This window comes from Palaemon carinicauda, chromosome 6 (assembly GCF_036898095.1).
Source record: "Palaemon carinicauda isolate YSFRI2023 chromosome 6, ASM3689809v2, whole genome shotgun sequence".
In the NCBI taxonomy this organism is placed as follows: Eukaryota; Metazoa; Arthropoda; class Malacostraca; order Decapoda; family Palaemonidae; genus Palaemon; species Palaemon carinicauda.
The window spans coordinates 150743703-150756388 of NC_090730.1; the positions used below are offsets into that span (position 1 = coordinate 150743703).

Below are 12686 nucleotides of genomic sequence, written 5' to 3' on the forward strand. Positions count from 1 at the left end.
ACAAAAACAGACAAACGGATAAACAGGGGACGAAAACTTAACCCCCTCCCAACTTCGTTGGCGGAGGTAATAAATAACAAGCAAATACAAATATACATATGTATGTATGTGTGTGAGAGGCAACACCCAGAGACCAGAAATCCCGATTCTCACTAGAGCATTGCACCGATAGATGAGATCACAATGTTTGCCGAGCTAGCGTTTGCTTTGTGCATTGTGCTAACATCCTGTATACAGAGGCAAAGAACGCAAGGTGAGGTTTGTGACCGACAAGCCCCAACTCTTGAAAGGATGGAAGATTCTAATAGTCATGCAGCCAGTTACAGAGAGGTCTATTTTTGGAAAGGTCACCGAATTGAAAACATTACCCAATTCTTCGAGTAACTCTTCTTGGTAGAACTCCTTACCAGCTTCGCCTCTTCGGCAACAGATCGGGGATTGATCCCATAAGGGGGAAAAATTTTTAACGATCGTGTACTGAAAAAAAGTCCACTCTATCTCTTTTGACTTGAGCAGTGAACGACTGTAAGTGCCTGGTAGTTAGTACACCTATAAGTAAAAGCACATGGGGCTAACAACCTCGCTAAATAAATAAATAAATAAATAAAATACACATCTATTAAATTCAAGCAAAAAATTAAAATTAAGGTCATAAAATTATTAATCGCTTTTAGTCAGATATCTCATACCAGCAAGAATGAAAAACAAACGACCAATCGCTGTTTACTTGTCAGGTTTACCAAATATCCAAAATTAGGAACCACTTCAGATTTCTACTCAGGGTTGAAAAAAAGATTGAGTTAAATCTATCTTCATACTGAATTAAATTTACACGCTCTCTCTCTCTCTCTCTCTCTCTCTCTCTCTCTCTCTCTCTCTCTCTCTCTCTCTCTCTCTCTCTCTCTCTCTCCAATTACATGGTACTGACTTCCAGCAGATATAGTGAACAGAAACATGGTAAATGAATTCAAGAATAAGTTGGGGCAAGATCATAAAAACTCAAAACAAACTAATTGGCTCTACCCAAGAGCAATTGAGTCTGCGTTAATGGACTAAAAAGTCTTTGAGACATCCAAAATCCTTGTAACTCTCTCTCTCTCTCTCTCCTCTCTCTCTCTCTCTCTCTCTCTCTCTCCCTTCTCTCTCTCTCTCTCCTCTCTCTCTCTCTCTCTCTCTATAAATGATGGAATCGTAATATATAAATGTGTTTACTTTGAGAATTTCACTTGTAAATCTCCATTGATATTCACCTTGGTTACAGGCGATTTCATTTTTTTTTTTTTTTTGATAAACTGACTCCATGTCATGCATGTATATGCTAGGACATTAATAGAAAACTAAACCAAACAAAGAAGTATAGATTCTATATCTGAATATCGTATCATAGCAACTGGATAGATGTCAAAAGAATTATAAAAGAGTTATCATCATCATAGCTGTCCCTCGATATTAAGGTTTCAAAGACCTCAATGAGTTCTCATATGAGAAGCTAGTCCAATTCTAGATTCACACCACTCTTCCACGGTGTGGACACACATTAGGAGGTAGTGGAAGTTAAAGGTTTTTAGGTCTCGCTGATCTCCATGTTTTACTTTTTCTTTTTTTTTCCTGTTTACCTTTTCTGCTGGAGCACATGAATGCCTTCTTTTACTTTTGTCCTCCAAGCAGTGCGAAGATGTGCATCTCTTTTCCAGTTTTTGTAATTGATGTCAAGTATTTTCATATTTGTCTTCAAGAGTCCCTCAAACGATTCCACGTGTCATGACAGTAAAACGCATAAAACCCCATAAGCATAAAAAAAAAAAAAAAAAAAAAAAAAAAAAAAAAAAAAAAAAAAAAAAATTGCCCCCAATGCCAACGCTCAACTCTTAAGACCGCACGTTGACCACGAGAAAATTACACCCTAAACTAGTACGGGCACTCGGTGGAGCGCATACCTTCGCTTAGGATCATGTTGTATAACATTAGATAGAAAATTAAATCATGCACATTTTGGTACGTTTCATGCAAATCAAATAAAAATTGGCCACGATATGGCAAAAAAGACGTTTTATACCTTTTCGCAAATTTAGCCTTGACTTTTGACCCAATCACTCCCAAAATCTAATCAAATAGTCCTTGGATCATGACCAATCATCCACCAAATTTCACGAGATTCGATCAAATATTTTTTGAGCTATGCGAATCACAAACACACAGACTAACATACAAACAAATACACGCCTATCAGATCATAACCTTCGCAACAAAGTTGGCGAAGGTAACAATAAACAGAAACCAGAATCGGACTCCAAAAACATCGCTTTACATCACACAGGAAAAACTTTAAACTTTTATTGGATTCCATAAAAGATCACTTCATCATCAATGGCACTAAACGTCCTTTATAGACATTTCAAAAGGTTAGGACCTACACCAGTTTCTTTAGGTACGAAGGAAGCTAAAAAAAAAATTGAATGGCGTGATGGGAGAACACAGGCCCTCCAGTTAATTCTCCAGACTTACACGATATTCAGACCGATAATTTCTTTGGCGGGTCTTGAAATTTTTTTTGCAAAGAAAGATAGAAAGTGTATATTACGTGTATACATAACACACACACACACACACACATATATATATATATATATATATATATATATATATATATATATATATATAAATATATACGTATACGTATATCTGTATATATATATATATATATATATATATATATATATATATATATATATATATATATATATATATACATATAAATGTGTGGTGTACATCTTTATGTAAATATATATATATATATATATATATATATATATATAGATATATATATATATTCTATATATATATATACATATATATATATATATATATATATATATAGAGAGAGAGAGAGAGAGAGAGAGAGAGAGAGAGAGGAGATGAGAGAGAGAGAGAGAGAGAGAATTCTTAAACAATTGTAAGTAGCCAAAAATTATAATTCTGTAATATGTCTTGGCATTCAAAAGCTGCAAGAAACGCGATAACCTAATATTTCGGAGAGAGAGAGAGGAGAGAGAGGAGAGAGGAGAGGAGAGAGAGAGAGAGAGGAGAGAGAGAGAGAGAGAGAGAGAGAGAGAGTCTAACTACTCTGACAAATCGACATATATAAACTCTTCTCAGAGAGAGAGAGAGAGAGCGAGAGAGAGAAGAGAGGAGAGAGAGAGAGAGAGAGAGAGAGAGTCTAACTACTCTGACAAATCGACATATATAAGAAGAAGAAGAAGAAGAAGAAGAAGAAGAAGAGAGAGAGAGAGAGAGAGAGAGAGAGAGAGAGAGAGAGAGAGAAGAGAGAGAGAAGAGAGAGAGGAGAGAGAGAGAGAGAGAGAGAGAGATTAATTTCTGAGTGTAACTTTCATTTTTTTCTAAGTACCAATTTAATTGTAGGCTAGACCTTGCTTGTAGGTACAAGTATTCGCACATATATGCACTTAGACACGTATATAATAAACTTAAACAGCAGGCTTACACACAGACTTTCTTCATCAGAAGTGCAAGATGTATTTTAAATGTAAACTTTAGCAATGGTCACTCTTGGGCATATTTGTCTAACATACTAAATTATTTACATAAAGTAAAAATTTCGGATTTAAAAAGTTCGTAATTAAGATTATATATATATATATATATATATATATATATATATATATATATATTAATAATATATGTATATATATATATATATATATATATATATATATATATATATACTGTATATATATATATACATATATATATATGTATATTATATTATATACATATATATATATGTATATTATATATATATATATATATATATATACATATATATATACATATATATATATATATATATATATATATATATATATATATTTATATATACTTATATATATATATATGTATATATATATATATATATATATATATATATATATATATATATATAATATATATATATATATATATTATGAAAGTTGAAGCAAAGAAAATTTCTTCCTTAGATTCATATTTTGATAGAATTTCTATGTACGAGAAGTATGAAGTTGATTCTAAAATACCTCAAAATATGATTCGCATATGATATAATAATTCCATAAAATATGAATCAAAGAAAGAAATTATCTTTGCTCCAACTTTCATAATTGTAGATTAGGCTTAACGGACACGGAACAGCCAAGTACGACTACTTTTGGGATTCCGAACTCGGTCTAACATAAGAAAAAAACCTAACATGCCAGAGAAGGAATGGCCGGCCTTTGCTAGAGGCAACATCCACCTAGATAGGCGGGCGAGCCTTCCCGACGATACGTGCCATGACCCCTTGCTTGTGTGGGTCGTGGTCCAACCTGAAGTTTGTACACCTTTGAAGTGTGTGGGCTTACTATATGGATTGACATGTTTGTGAAATTCTACGGGTTCGACACTCCTTTTTTTTTTCGAATGAACAGTCGCTTGGTGGCGACTATTAATATTATCATTGACATCATCATTATCATCATTATTATCATTATCATTATTACTAGCTAAGATACAACCATAGTTGGGAAAACAGGATGTTATAAGCCCTCGGAATTCGACAGGGAAAAATAGCCCATTGAGGAAAGGAAATAAGGGAATAAAACACAATAAGAGGAGTAATGAACAAATAAAAGAAAATAAATTTCAAACAAACTATAAAAACTAAGAAAAGAGGGGGAAGTGAAACAAGATAAAATCTATTTATGGAAGTTTTTCAATATTACCTTTTTCAAGGTCAGTGTTTTGAATATCCAGACCTTAATCTGAAAACGTCATATCCGAACCTAACAAAACGAAAACGTCATATCCGAACCTAACAAAATGACAAACCTGAGAAATCTTGTGAACAACGTAAATCGACCTCATTTCCTTTCATCAATTTTCATTAGGCTTCATTAGAAAAAACTAAACACTAACATTAAAGATCTGATAATAGGGACTAAGGTCTATATATGTATAGATCATGGTAGGGACTTTATTTTTTTTTACATTATCATGACTTTAAAGCAAGATCATATCTTACGGTCAGCACTACTTTCAAAATGGGGAAAACTTGGAATACCAGATCATAGGCTGATAACTAGAGCTGATAACACACACAAAACACACACACACACCACGCATACACACACATATATATATATATGTGTTATATATATATATATATATATATATATATATATATGTATATATATATATATATATATATATATATATATATATATATATATATATATATATATTTGTGTGTGTATACATATAAATACATGCATAAATATTTATAAATATACACAAATACTGTATATATAGTGTGTACATGTATATGCATATGTGTGTGTATATATATATATATATATATATATATATATATATATATATATATATATATATATATATGACAGAGAGAGAGAGAGAGAGAGAGAGAGAGAGAGAGAGATGAGAGAGAGAGAGAGAGAGAGAGAGAGAGAAATGGCTACTATATGTGCATATGGTAATCTAAAATTACCTGTAAAACAATAGCTCAACCATTCCAAGCGAAATAAAATGAAATAGCCATCTACTGTATATCCAAAAATTACCGATAACAAATACAATCAGTGACACACATCATCATCGCCCCCATGGAATATTCCCCAAAATCTAATTACAGCGAAAGGAAACCGCCACCATCTCATTGTCTCTTAGCACTAAGGCTCATATATCCTGACTCACAATTAGGAAAAGAACCACTTATTTGTCTCGCGTGTATCAGATAGAATAGGCCTAAGCGTGCGTATCAAAAAAAAAAAAAAATATATAACTAAAGAAAAAAAAATGTCCCACTTCAAGTGAATCATTCCGTGTTCCGACCCTTCGGATGTGAATAAGAATTACCTTCTAATGTGTAATGTGATTAAGAATTTAGGTATTAATGACGTCCGGGAATGAATTGTAATTATTATTCAAATTCAAAATATTTATTGACATTAATAATACACCAAAAGCAGCATATAATTATTATGCCATCTTTAATTTCCTAAAAAGGATTATAATAAAGTCCTTTATTATTATCACTAGCTAAACAACCCTAGTTGGAAAAAAACATGAAGCTATAAGGCCAGGGGGCTACAACCGGGTAAAATAACCTAGTGAGGAAAGGAAATAAATAAGCTATACGAAAAATAATGAATAATATAAAATATCTTCAGATCAGCAACAAAGTTAAAATGCGATCATTAGACAATGTCCTTATTATTACTATTCTCATCAAAATTATTTCGTTTTCTACTTTTTCAATATGATATTTAATATTATCGTTATTTTCTTATAGGACTGATAAGAAAGATTTCTTAAAAAATGAAAAGTAAAAAATGAAAATAATAAGTAATGTAGATGGAAAAGCAAGAACATTTCAAAATATATTACTGTCTAAAGTAGGGCCACCCTCAACAATAACGAATAATGAGCTCGGCATGTCCCGTAAATAAGAATTTTAAGTTCATAATACGCGAAGTAGAAACTTACTAAATACGCTGAGAAATCATGACTTGTTGACCCCTACGCAGTTAAGAAAGTAGACACTAAATCAGTCTGCGATTGTGATTTAAAATATAATGTATAAAGAACAGCAAAAGTTCCCATAAGGAAAAGGATGCCTCTGTGCCTATCATAAGCCTAATTGCACCCTTATATAATCGGGCTACTTTCATATTATCCAAACCCATTTAACATACAAAATAATGCGTATTATATCGAAAGCTCAGCTAGATATCATGGGTTAACAAACAAGGAAGTCTTTGAACCCAAAATGAACCCGGAGAATTGAGAATCTCCTAAGGGAATCTGAAAGCTTTTGGACACTGGGGTACATCAATCCACATGGAATAGAAAGTATCTCGGGGAATTGTCATACCGAGTTATTACAACAATGCTGCTTCGTCTAAAATCCAATAAGTCTAGGCGTGTTAGAGTTGTCCCACTAAAATTATAGTTATCATTGATATCTTAGATTTGTGTGTGAATACAAGTTTTAGGCTCTTTTTCTAATAAGTGCCTAAAGAAGACTTGAATCTCAGTGATATGCTGTTATCAGGGTCAGCTCACTGAAAAGACATTGCGCAAGAAGCTGAGCTGTAGTTAAGTACATACTTATTTATGTATGTAGTAAAATTAACATCTTTGCTAATGCCATCTAACTGGTTACAACGATAAATATTGTATTTGAAAATAGCATCATTTAACAATAAACAATGGTAATTTGGGTGGTGGCCTCAAAAGGACACAAGATTAAAACTGTAAAGATTGTTTTGACCGGCAGATAAGGGACAGAACGATGACCAGCACCTAAACTACGACCATGAAGGTCCAGGAAATGGCTGATGATGACTCAAAAGGTACACAGATAGGCTCCCCCAAACCTATCCCTTGCACATAAATACAGTGATCTTGTGGTCACTGATATAAACTATGAGACTTGAGCGGGGATCGAACTTTGAATAATCTAACTTTGAAACTAATTCGTTTCAATAAAAATATAAAAAGGTATTGTCAATTACAAATTAAAATGAATAATGGGGCTTTGAATCATTCAGATTTAAAAATGCGTAAGATCACCAATTCGCTCAAGGTAATAAAATGATAAACAACCAGTGCATAATGAACCAATCTAATAAAACTACAGTTAGATAACCAACAATCAAGCGCCCGCTGGGAAGTAAAAAAAAAAAAAAAAAAAAAAAAAAAAAGTGTCCAAAACGTATTTTCAAAGTGAAAATTTTTCAGGTTATAAAACTGAACATTGAAACATACGAATAAACCAATATTAAAAACAAGAAATCTTATGAACTTAGGAGCCTGGAGAGAATGAATGGTAATCGTTGAAATGGTTTTAAATATACGAATAGGATTTCATTTACTTGGGATGTATTAAAACCAAAAGGTTCGGCAACAGAAGTACGGGAGGAACTGAAGATTACCCGATGGAATTAAAAACTCGGAACAGCATCATGGGGGATTAACATGATGTTCCTATGTCTGTCTGTCTGTAAAGATTGCCTCGCCATATGCAAGACACGGGCTCTTGTGTTGGCAGCCCGTAAGCGAATGTAATTGTAACTTACTTTAATAACTAAAATGGGCAAATAATACACACGCATAAACAGAAAAACCAACACACACATATCCAGCTTTGTTAGGGTTCTTTCATGCATGCTTTTACTTTTTAATTTACTTTGTACCCCGGACAATCGTACATCATACACGAAAACGATTGGTACATGATCTTTCACCTTCCGGTGGATTTTATACTTGAATATTTGTCATGTACAGTTTTGTCACTGATTATATATATATATATATATATATATATATATATATATATATATATATATATATATATATATATATATATATATATATGTGTGTGTGTGTGTGTGTGTGTGTGTGTGTGTGTGTAGTCTTTTCTCCTAATTTGTTTTAGTTCCTGAAATAAAACAACTAAACAATCGATGCCAATTTCATTATCAAACACCCGGTGCATAGAACTTACACGGAAGACGCATCACAACTACAAAAAATATTCCTACAAGTATTGCGTCATTTACATTTATATTACACGCACTCACGCCCTTCCTTATCAATAAGTCTTTCAATTCAGTCGTCAAACATGCTCCAAGTCTTTCTCTTCTCCTGCATCATGGTACTTTTGCAATAAGCAACTTTTTCACTAACTTATCGTCGTCCATTCTTTCCACATGAACAAACCATCTGGAAATACTCTGGTTCATCCCTAGGCCTGCACGACCTTTTTAACACTTAAACTTGTCACTGGCATTTATCGATGACACGTCTTACGCACATAACAGTCTCTCTCTCTCTCTCTCTCTCTCTCTCTCTCTCTCTCTCTCTCTCTCTCTCTCTCTCAAGATTTTTGGTGCTCAATCTGTTCTGAAGAAATGCTTTAATTTTTTCATTTTACCTTGTTTCGAGTATTGTTCTCCTGTCTGGTCTTCAGCCGGTGATTCTCATCTTTTATGTGTTGGACAGGAACTTACGGCCTATTAAATTTCTTATTCCTGATCTAGATATTAATCTCTAGCACCGTCGTTCAACTAGTTCATTATGCATGTTGCACAAGATCTTTTATAATTCTGGCCATCCTTTACATTCAGATCTTCCGGAACAGTTCTATCCTGTTCGTAATACTAGGTATGCAGTTAATTCTAATAGTCAGGCCTTCTCCATCATGAGGCTCAATACTACACAGTGCTCTAGATTAAGTCGTGGAGTGATCTTCCTAATCGGGTAATTGATCAGTAGAACTTCAAAAGTCCAAACTCGCAGCAAATGTTTTTATGTTGAACAGGCTAACGTAAATAGTTTTTTAGGGTAATCATAAAATATCTGTTAATGTTGTTAATGTTTTTAAAATATTTTATTTCAATTTTCATTACGTCTTATATCGTTTATTTATTTCCTTATTTCCTTTCCTCACTGGGCTATTTTTTCCTCTTGACGCCCTTTGGCTTATAGCACTTTGCTTTTCCAACTAGGGTTGTAGCTTAGCTTGTAATATATATATATATATATATATATATATATATATATATATATATATATATATATATATATATATATATATATATATATATACACATACATAGAATTATAAATATATACATATATATATATATATATATATATATATATAGATATATATATATATACACATACACATACTCACAAGTCACAAGACTCTTCCCAAGTAGAACTGGAAATATAGAAACTAAAAAAAAAAAAAAAAAAAAAAAAAAAAAAAAAAGATAGAGACAACTTTAACGTTTAGCCTTTTATGACATCAGATACCTTCAAATTCAACAGTCCTTTTGACCTTCAAGAATGCTGAGACCATATCAATTCTAGCATATACGCTTTGTAAGTTTTGCTACAGTTTTCAAAATTAACTATGTAAAAAAATAAAAATAGTAAGCAGTGTATATATATACATATATATATATATATATATATATATATATATATATATATATATATATAAGGTATATACACTAACACACAAACACATACATACATACACAAACACACATACACATATATTTAAATATATATAAATATATATATCTCTATAAATATATATAAATATATACGGTAAATTTAAATATATATAAATATATAAATATATATATATAAATATATAAATATATATATATAAATATATATATATATATATATATATATATATATATATATTTATATAAATTATATATATATATATATATATATATATATATATATATATATATATATATATATATATGAGTGTTGGAGGTTGCATGGATAAGTGTACATGAGGTACACACGTATATGTTTAGTAAAAAACTCCCAAACATTCTCGCAAACACTTATATTTACCCTCAACGGGTATAAAAAACCAAATACCATGATAGTATCCTTATATTGCCCAAAAGTACTCCAAATGTAAACGAGAGAGAGAGAGAGAGAGAGAGAGAGAGAGAGAGAGAGAGAAGAGAGAGAGAGAGAGAGAGAGAGAGAGAGAGAATAAATCATTCCTCTTCCATGAACAATATCTAAATTGTCGGATCTTTCCACCATTCGGCAGTTTGTGTCTTCCGTAACTCAGCATGCAATGCAGTTACCAGTCAGACAGACAGACACACACACACACAAAAGAAAAAGATAAAAAAAAAAAAAAACACACACACACACATGGAAAATTCCTTGATTGATACATCGTATGATATCTTCGGAATATCAATCGGCAAATGCATATTTAACGATAATCATTTTTGTTTAATTACATTACAAATAATCATACCAGTGTTCACGATTACAAGTACAGAAAAAGAATGAAAGCGTTACTATGACTTTTCAGGTGCAACGAACTCAATTCAACGCTTTACATTATCTTCTGTTATGTATTTCCGACAAGGAAAACCTATGCATCAACAGAATCTATTTTTATTCTTTATAACAATATTCCACAAATCGAAACAATTTCGATAGATGTCAATGAACGACCACCGGGATTAAGTTTCGATTTCGTAAAGAAACAATGACAATAATGATGACAAAATCTTTATAACTGGCCGAGCTTAAATACATCAATATCGACATTATTGTATTTAACAGGTATTTATGCGAGGTAGACACCTGCATTACATAAAACTGACTCGACGTGAGTTATCATTCGTATAACAAAACATAATAAAAAGATGACAGCAAATGAAATCACATAGACATCGAAAAGTCAGGCAGATGAACTTTTAGTGGTACAGAAGCTCCGCCCACTCCCACGTGGACACACTCTTCCCAAACATGCAGACACTAATAAACTTTCATTAAATATAATTTGCGAAAGCTGTCAGTAACGTTAGCCTCGTATGTAAAGGTGTAGCATTTGCAATATAGTCCAAACGGTTCTCCACTTCAAATTTAATGTTTTATTATCGATACCTTTCCCAGAGAAAAGATAATTACTCGCGTCGGTTAGCTGAAACAGGGGCCAAGAAAGTAACCTGCTTTCAGGTCCCTTACCTCGAAAAGATACAAATATTTCAAGTAAGTCTTACCGTAAAAGGGGTTGTTAATTGAGCAGGCCTTGAAAATCTGGTCCTTTATATTTGTTTTTCCGTCTCCCTTGGCACAAGCATTTACTTTCTAAATATTGAACAAATCTTAGTTCCAAGCAAAGAAAACTTGAAATGCGAAAATGTCGTTCCGTGTTTCCAGTCACACTTTGTAAGAATGCCAGATGTTAAAGAACTCTCAGATGGTTAATTAGAGTACAAAAGACACTTCGTAATACGATCAGCATCGCTGCAATAATCACAGGAAAAGGAGAGCTACACGCTAGACCTTCACGGCGCCATCCGCTAGACTGAGCGACAGAGAGGCAAGGCTGCTGTGTCAGGCCAACCTGACTTACGTTTACCATGTTTTCCAGCCTTCGTCGCGCTCAACAGTGACCTGATGCGGTACGTGCGTGCGTGCGTGTGTTTGAACCTACCTTTGAAAGGTAGTGTTTGAAAGGGGCCGGGTAAAACCGTCAGGGAAGGGATTAGTACTAACTAAATAGTTACATGATTATGCGCAACTTGACCCTTTTTATATAGCGTAAGCAAGTCTCACTTGCAGTACTTTATTGCAAATTGAATTAGTTCCCGATGTCAACAGACGGTTGCCTAGCAACTGGGCGCGCACGGACACCCACAATGCATGGAAGGTTGCGTCTTCAGATTGGTCCAAGTGCACAGCATTTCCAATTGAGTCTAGAGCCATAAAAGTCTATTAGGTTTGCATAAGAATGTAGTTATCGTATACAACTAAACCATAAAATGGTAATTAATTGAAGTGTCTAAGTGGCGAACATACAAGACAGCCACGTCTGCATTTTCATGTCATAAAATGAAGCTCCATTTCCCAAAAAGAAAACTAATTTCTGAAAAAAAAAAAAATATATACCTATTTAAATTTTGCAGTTAAGTAGTTATCTTCCCATTTATGAATAAACCCTTCTAGGGGTTCGTGTATCACCATGATCAACAAAGCTGTACTAGTCAGGGCCAGCCATACTAGGTTGGTTTGCTGTGAGCGATTAGACAAGTCTCCCACCATCACTAATCCGCAGTTGGCCAGCG

The 12686-nt window shown here is 33.0% G+C and overlaps 1 protein-coding gene across 1 annotated transcript in view; it reads right to left on the bottom strand.

Moving 5' to 3' along the window:
* The window catches only part of LOC137642728 (CD109 antigen-like), a 231099-nt gene extending 219125 nt beyond the window's left edge, over positions 1-11974 (bottom strand). Inside the window, exon 1 of the mRNA XM_068375553.1 lies at positions 11619-11974. The gene's annotated coding sequence lies outside the window, so the exon portion shown is untranslated. The remainder of the gene's footprint in view (positions 1-11618) is intronic.
* Between the last annotated feature and the right edge of the window lie 712 nt (positions 11975-12686).